This window comes from Patella vulgata, chromosome 4 (assembly GCF_932274485.2).
Source record: "Patella vulgata chromosome 4, xgPatVulg1.2, whole genome shotgun sequence".
Taxonomy (NCBI): Eukaryota; Metazoa; Mollusca; class Gastropoda; family Patellidae; genus Patella; species Patella vulgata.
The window spans coordinates 19,784,687-19,793,478 of record NC_065882.2 but is presented as its reverse complement, the minus strand read 5'-3'; the positions used below and the strand labels follow the sequence as shown (position 1 = coordinate 19,793,478).

General features: G+C 33.6%; 1 long non-coding RNA gene across 1 annotated transcript; it reads right to left on the bottom strand.

Moving 5' to 3' along the window:
* Positions 1 to 687: 687 nt before the first annotated feature.
* On the bottom strand, positions 688 to 2,536 carry LOC126817469 (uncharacterized). Its single transcript, XR_007679019.2, has 4 exons — positions 2,477 to 2,536; positions 1,465 to 1,606; positions 1,125 to 1,189; positions 688 to 812 (listed from the first exon to the last, which is right to left on the bottom strand). It is a non-coding gene; the product is annotated as an uncharacterized LOC126817469 (long non-coding RNA).
* Between the last annotated feature and the right edge of the window lie 6,256 nt (positions 2,537 to 8,792).

Here is an 8,792-nt window from a genome sequence, read left to right as displayed (position 1 = left end):
GGTTAAATTTTGCCCCTCCTGGAAAAAATAATTTTCTGAGATTATGGATTGATATGATGTATGTTTCCACAGATTGCCTTTTTCATATTGTGCTAATAAATAGGGTATCAGTCTTAGTAAAATTTTATTTCTTTTTTTTTTCATTTGCTTTAAACAATGATTCTGAAGAAGATTGTGAAAATAGTGGAAACACAATCGTCAAAGGACAAATTGGATGACATAAAACCTTTCAGTAGTAAATGGTCTTTAAAAGGAAAATGGAATTAGTAACAGATCGTATTCTGCTCATTGCTAATAAAAAAAAAACAACAGACAAACATAGACTGGATAAACAGCATACAAATTATGGAAATAATCTGAAAATCGTTGATGCGTATCTATAATATGTAGGTAACAACTGATCCACGAAAAACTGTAAAACCTTTACCTTGAAGTTCACAAACAGTTCAAATTTTTACTCAACTTTAAAAGTCCATAAATAGCAACAAAGCAGTCTCAATTAGTAAGTGCAGGAGGCCACAAAATCAGTGTAAAAATGTAAGACTTATTTATTTACAAAACTTAATAGTTGGACAGACAATAGCATCATAAGTGTTATTCGAAAAGGGGGCATATGAAAACAATAAAAACACATAAGGTCAACACCATTCTAAACTTTATAATGTCCTGGCTACTTAAATTAACTTACTTATTTCAGGTGGTATACAAGCAACATCTGTAGCAGAAAATACAGCATGTGCAAAATTAGTCCGTTCAGCTACCATATGATAAACAGATTTTTCTGTTATTTTTGAACAGCCATCAACAACAAACTGCATCAAAAATAGAAGTGAAACAATCACTATAGCATTCAGTTTTCTGTTTGATCGTGTGAGTGCAGGAGTTGGGAATTATTACCTTATGAATTCATTGAAAAAAACAATTACCGGTATATAAAATGTTTTCTAAGGGACTGGGGGTAAACTATTTAGACATATAGTGTAAAAATAGTCTATTTTACACTGTTAAGAATTACATTTATTAACTTTACAAGACCAAAAGTTTTATCGCTAGGTGTGATTTTTGCCGTATCCTACATCAAAAGTTTTTAACTGCAATAAAATCAATAGTAGAAAATAACAAACCGCTGTCAAAGCAGGAAATAATTCTGATGCCCATTTCATTCCTAGATCTGTTAAATGTATACAACCTGAAAATGTATCAATAAATACATATATGATGGAATTATTTACTTAAAAGGAAAAAAATATGCTTGAAAAAAAAAACTAGGAAATAAGTCATTTCCAGACTAAACATATATGGTTGCAATTTTATTTCAATAACTTAAGCAGTCGGAAATAACCGGAGGACCCAGAGAAAAACCATGAGGTTGGGTATGCAGGGATACCATGTCATTCAAATACCTCAGTCTCAGTTTGTTTTGGGAAGTAATTATGTTGAGAAACAAGCGGTAATTTCACTTACCTGTACAAACTAATTTAGTTACATTTTCAAAATTTCCTTTCGAAATCAATAAAATATAAAACATAAAATCTGTCATTTGTTCTATACCACTGAAATGTAGTTGTGTTATATCTGCTCCCAATGATTCTTTAATAATAACTGACTGAAATATATATAATATATACCAATGTCCAAAAGAAAGTATACACACTAAAAATATGATTAAGTTTTGTTTGAAGAAACAAAATTTGATAAAACTACACTGAACATGTCTCGTGCGTCCAAACTCAATATTTCTAAGCAAATAAATAGCAAAACAAATTGACATCGTACCCAAATACTGCATACAATGGAAAAACGACTTTGTTTGAAGCAGGACGAAATGCACAGTGTATACTTTCTTTTGGACATTAGTAATATGATCCTAGCCAGTATAATTAATCATAAGGTGAGTGCAACTCAATTAAAAAACTTAAGGGAGAATAGTTCAACTTTAACTTGTAACGTTAAGGAAACATCCTTAAAACAGTATTGAATTGATAAGTTTAAATGACTAGTCCTCTTTGATTTGTATCAAAAATAAATTGTTTTGTGTCAAAAATCTGTTCATTTCTTTTATGTCAAAAATATGTTGATTTGTTTTGTGTTAAATAATAAACTGTTGATTTCTTTGCAATCCATTTCTTGATTTGTTTTGTGAGACGAAAATCGGTCTTTGTTGAAAATTTTATGAAAATCGAGGCCCCTGTTGGTTTAATAAGCCCCTATCTTATCATTTATAGACTGGCAAGACTTACTAGAATTTGGTATAAAATTGGATAATGGAGCCAAAATTTGATCAGAAATGGGATAAATTGGACCTAAATGTGAAAAAACTCTGAACCTTAAAATTTACCAGTAGTACAGCTGCGGTTTTTAGAGAGTTAATAATTCTTTCCTGTAAAAGATACAATGATGGCAAGCCACTGAATCATATGATAAAAAGTGAATAACTTCCATAGTTTATTCTAAGCAATTGGAAAATAATAATTACCTTCATTTCCAGTATTGGCAGAAATTCAGGATCTTGATCTTCAAGATTTCGAAAGAACTCACGTCGATATAGTTTGACTGAAAGAAGGAAACAAAATGGGAAATAACTTTCTTGCATTTTATACATAATTTTATTAACATTAAGGCTTAAAGATACATTATGGGAGATTCGGTAACGAGTTGGCAGTTCTCACGATAATAGTTAAAAACTAGATAATGTAAAGGTAAATTGATCCACTATGAACCGAGAACTAAGCGACTGAAATTCCCATAAGCCTCGGTCATCATTACTAAAGTCAGTTCGATAAACAGCATAGTCTCGATTATCCATTTAATCGTTTAATCGAGAAGGAAAGTTATGCAGTAAATTGGCTTACAATCCACTAAAGATCGCAGGCTAGCGCTGCCATCTAGAGTTGATTATGGCCTGGATAGGTTAATTAATGTCTAATTAATAATTTAGATAACATTTCGGGCCTAAAGAAAGACCTGAAATAGGCAGATTTAGCTCTTGCATAATGTATGTTTAACTGTATTGTGGCATATTTGAAAGGAAGTTTTGAAATGGGACTAACCAAGAAAAAAAATAGAGTACTTTTATTATTCCTATTGCTATACATTCCTAGAGAGGTCATTGTCAAATAATACTGTGGAGCATTTATAAGGTTTCAGTGATAAGACTTATAACTGGGTGAAAAAAAAATGATACCTGTCTTAAAATTTCAATATTAGGGTTTCTATCAAAGCATAGTTTCTTTGAACATCACAATAAAACAGTAAAGAGATTGCAAGCAGAGTGGATAGACCAACAAGGTACGGACAAGATATACCCACATTAAATAAATCTTGTATGGAATAAAATTACATTTGAAATATGATTTTATTGATTAAGTACCGGTATTCAATTTAAAAATTGATTACCAGTACTGTCTTTTTTATACATTGTTTTTAGATTAAGTAATAACTTGCTTTTTTATACATAGTTTTCAGATAAAGTAATAACTGCTCATACCTGGAGAAAAATTTTCTTTTCTATTAACTTTTTTGAGGCGTCTTTTTTGTGAAAGTAAACTACTTGGTGACAAAATAGTATTCAAATCTAGCACTTTCTGTACCTCTTTACTTTGCAACCTATGTACATCAAAGTTAGGTGCTTCATTATCATTTATAGAAACAGCAACCTTGGCACTCTTCTTTTTTTTTGATTTAGAAGGAACAGTTGGAATATTTGGTTGAGATTGGGGAGGTGGAGGTGGAGGGGGGTGAAGTTGGGGAGGTGGAGCAGGTTGAGATTGGGGAGGTGGAGGCGGTTCAGGCGGTGGTACTGATATTGATTCTGTTCTTTTGGCATTATTTGATTTGTTGGTAGAGCCTACAACTGCTTGTTTGTTAGGTGGAATTTGTGTATCTTTTTTTGATTTTAAAATTGATGGTGGCAAAGGTGGTGCTTCACTGCTCGACTCTATTCCTCTTCCCTGACTTGGGAATAGATCTGATTGCTTAACTGCGTTATTTGGTTTTGTTTTGCTATTTAAAGCTGCAGATGTTGGAGCAGTACTGTCACTAGAACCAGATTTAAGTCGTGGAACTTTTTTTGTCTGTTTATACATGGTAGGCTACTCTTTCAAATTTTCAAAAACCACTTTTTCATCCTAAAAAAATAAAAATATTAAACAAAATTAATATTTTGAATATTAAAAGGATTTGTTTATCAATAAGAAATAAGTGGGACATGAGTGCTGAGAAGTATACAGTGTGAAGAATGCTCTATATGTCAGATTCTTTACTCAATCAATCAAGGCCCTCTGTCAGATGAGTTGAAACCATCTTATTTCATAGACTATTTTCAGAGTGGGCTGGGCAAAAATCCGACTTTCCATTTTTAGGGACATTTATAAACAAACATATCAAATATGTAAGATTATCATTTCAGATTATCAAAATAAGAGATGCAGTTTAATTAATATTTTTAAGTTTAAACACAACAGCACGACAATTATACATTCCTTATACAGTTAACTTTAAATTCCATGCATTGAAAGACAGGTAGGCCTACTCTATCTTAGGCTATGCTGATGCATGCCTCATTGCCAGGTCACATATATAAACTATCCGCATCCTTCTCAATGATCACCATTAATATTTGTTTCTCTGAGAATGTGTTTCTAATTTAAATAGCATTGTCATTGTCATGGTTTATATAACTGTGTTTTGTGAGGAATTTGAAAACATAAAAATTTATTATGTCTTATCTTATTTATATTTACTAATATTGGGCCAGTCACAATTATACTTAGTTTACAGGTGCCCGAAAAGTCGGTATACCTTACGGCTTTGGCAAGAATTAAAAATAACATATAAACATACACTGTATGGTACTACCTATATAAGATTTATTGTACAACTGTTAAATATTAACCGTAAACATGAATTTTTATCGAATATTTCAGCCTTGACAACTATACTGTTTATATTTATCTGCCGTAATTTGGTCGCGGTTTATTTCAATAAGGTGACACTACTATTTCTAGAAACGAAACGAAACTGTCTTTCCAGATTTTTCAACATTTATTCATCTAGCTTTGGAGACTTTCCTTTTTTAATATTCATACCACCGAATCAATAACCAATCGGCTTACTTAATGTTTATAAATGAGATAATATTATGAAAATGAAACATGTTTTCAGTGTGCTCCAAGTCTGGACATTCAAGGCTAGAACTAAATAATTGATGACTGGATAATCAATTCTACCAGCCAACTGCCAACATGGCGATTTCTCTGTATTCTTTGATTGAAGCAGCTATTTTATGTTTGAACGCCGTGTGTGTTTTACACGAACAACGATTTTTAGCAAAAAGTATTGAGATCTAATATCTATATAAATTTACCCGTTTCTTAGAACATCGAAAAGTTACATGCTAAGTTAACAAAGTTATGAGTGACTGAAGTTCCATGACCAACTGGCACTAGGCCTAGTGTAGTAGTAGTAGTACTAGTAGTGTAGGGCCTACTTCACTTGTAACTATAGATAATACCGTATTAGTCTAGTAGTACTTACAGTCGTTTCAGTTTAATAGTAGGCCAATACTGTAGCCTAGGCCTACTTTATGAAATTTTCTAGTCTCTGGAACTGGTTGAGTCAGACGTTCAATAGTGCAATTTGATAATTAGGACTAGGCCTACCGGTACTGTACCATGCTGTACTTTGCCATTGGCATCACTATTGGTGTGTTGTTGGCATTTGCTATTATGCTACATGGGTTTTTACCAGGGGGACCCAAAACTAAAATGTCTTGGATTTAAAAGAACCATCAGGATTTTGTAAACCTGGCTCAGGGTTGGATTAAGGAAGGGAGGGGATTAGGCTACACCAGGGGCCCCAAAGTTAAAGGGCCACCCAAATTAGTTCTTAAAAAGATTTTGTGCCATATTTATAAGTATGTCATCTATTTTGTTGTATATAAAAATCTATCTGTCTAGCTACCATACTGACATACAATTGCATTTCTATATGAGTGTGACAAACAATGACCAGAATATGCCCCCTTTTTCATGATTGATGCAAGGACCCCACTGCCCAGTGACATTTTCAGCCAGAGGCCCCATGCAAGCCTTATCTTGCCTTGGCAGGACTGATACAGAGGACAATGTATCTATTATCTAGTTTTGGAAAGATCAACAGAGCCCAGGGTAGGCTACCGGTACATATTAGTACTGATAGGTAGTACAAATGAAATGAAATGCTCATTAATGTAATATCCTACTTTTCTTCACCAACCAGACAAAAGAAGACTAGCATACAGTGTGCTGTGAGGGAAAATTGCTGAACATTCATAGACAGACTGTTGATTTGATTAACCTTCATTTAAGTTACAGAATCTTGGGGGGGGGGGTTTCTTTTCATATTTAGCCCCATAAAGATTCCTCAAATGGATGTACTACCCACTCCCTCCAACCTCACTTAAAGATGCATTATGTAAAGTGCTAAATCTGCCTAATGCAGATCTTTCATTTGCCCTCCATCTAATGTTATATAAATTCACATGCCAAGCCCATAATCAACTCTCTCAATCTGATTAAAATACAGATCTATATTTCGTTTCGTTTTTTTATACTTTCAATGGCCTACACAACATGAAGATCTGACAAGTTATAGCGATAGGTCACGTCAGGGGTCAAAAGACCGACTTATGACCCTATGACATCAGGCATTTGATTAACCAATCAGCATTGATGTTACTAGTGGATTACCCACAGTTCTGTAAAAAAACACACCTAAAGCTCGCCGTAACAGACCGTTTCATCAGCTTATCCCTGACACCATTCAGAACACGAGTTAAATAAAAACTCTTCCAGATCCAAGTGTAGTAAAGACAAGTAAAACGAAATTTTGAACTATAAAAACGAAACGAATTAGGATCTGTGTTTTAACCAGATTGTCAACTCTCTAGAACATCAGATTCTTTGGATTTTCAATGGATTTAAACATTATTGCTATTTAATAATTTAATTAAAAATGTATGATAGAAACTTTGTTAATTATCGTAATAATGGTAGCAATGACAACCAAGACTACCCTGTTCTTTAACACCACTCAGAAAGAATTAATTTGACTGAAATTTTCAACATATTCCCCGCTCATTATTTTTTGTAAAACTTATATTGCAAGAACTGTCAGCTATGTATCTAAATCTTACATAATGCATCTTTAATACATGTACTTTGAAATTCTATATGGTCCATTTTTAAAAAAAACCACCTGAATATGCCACTAGAGGAGTTTGATATTTTAGACTTTCAAAACATAGAACTAATTGAAATTCCTAAAAGTTCTAATCATATTTTAAATGCCATATTTTTTTATTTTTTTTAGTTGGATGGGGAATGGATCAAAGAGGTTTTGGTGAAGACCCAGGAGTTAAAACACAAATATTAAATTTAATTCGATCTATCAGAACTGTTGTAAGATGTAAGTATAAAAATTAAAACAAGGTTTGTTATGTCTTATATACATGTAGTTTTAGTTTTATACCCCATCTCTGCCACAACAATAATAACAATAACTTCAAATAGAAGCTATTGTTTGACCCTCGAAAACTGTTGAGATTCATCACTATAAAAATACTCTTCGAAATTGTTCTTCCATAAGTATGTCTTATAGTTTATTGCTATATCCAGTTACAAAATGCCTCTCTAAAGGATTATTGGTATTTTGACGTTATATACTCTTCAAAAAAAGTAGGGGATATTCAGAAACAATACAAAACTGTAGAAATGCACTGCTGTTTTTATTAGAGGTAACCAGTGTATGTTATTAACAGGCCAATTGCCTACACATGAACATAAACAGTTCATATGGGCGGCTTATCTGATGGCCCCATTTCACTCGCAAAGAGATACACCGTAAAAAGTGAAAATGGATGTTTTTGATTTTTATCTTAATAATGAGTAATTGCTCCACCAATCCTCAGACATTCAACAATTAGTCGTGGCATGCTCCTAATCAACCGTCCAATCACGATTTGGAGCAATCTGACCTACTCCTCTTGCAGCGCCACGGCCAATTCTTGCAGTGTTGTCGGTTCACGTTGACGAACACGTCTCCCGATCAAATTAAACATAACACACTAAAGCAAAGATAAGTTAAACAGTAAATCTTATGCAAGAACCGATAGGAAAGCAAACATGGATAGATAAACCAGCACGCGGCAGTTTTTATCAACCCTTCCTTGAAGTGTCAAATTTGACAATGAACCTCTCCCACGTGTATGGCGCTATTGCGTGTCGCATGTGCAGCTCAGTGGTTCTGTTGGGGCGATAAGTTCTTCATCAAGTGTCCATGACTATTTATCATATCACAACCTGCATAGGTATTTGCATTTCAACATCCCCTACTTTTTTGGAAGAGTATATATGCAGTTGTTGGACATGGGGTTTTTAAAAAATGTGATGTTCTTGTGAGGGCTGACTGACATGGGCAGTGGACACACACCTTTTTTTTTTCAACACCTTTTTTCATGACTTCACAGTTGTAGACACTGGCACTTACCTATATTTAATGACTTTACATGTTCACAGTCTGTACTGAAAAGATCTAATGTTTGCACATTAAATCATACATATGGTCTGCCATTGAGTTAAGTCACATGTGGCGTGGTTTCAGTCCAAATCTTGTACATGATAAGGAGTGGGGTCGCCTACCCAACCTTGTAGGTTTTCGCCAGGTCCTCCGGTTTCCTCCCACTGCTAAAGTGAAAGCAAATTATTGAAATAAAATTGTAATATGTCAGTCCCAAAATGACCTATTTATGTCAA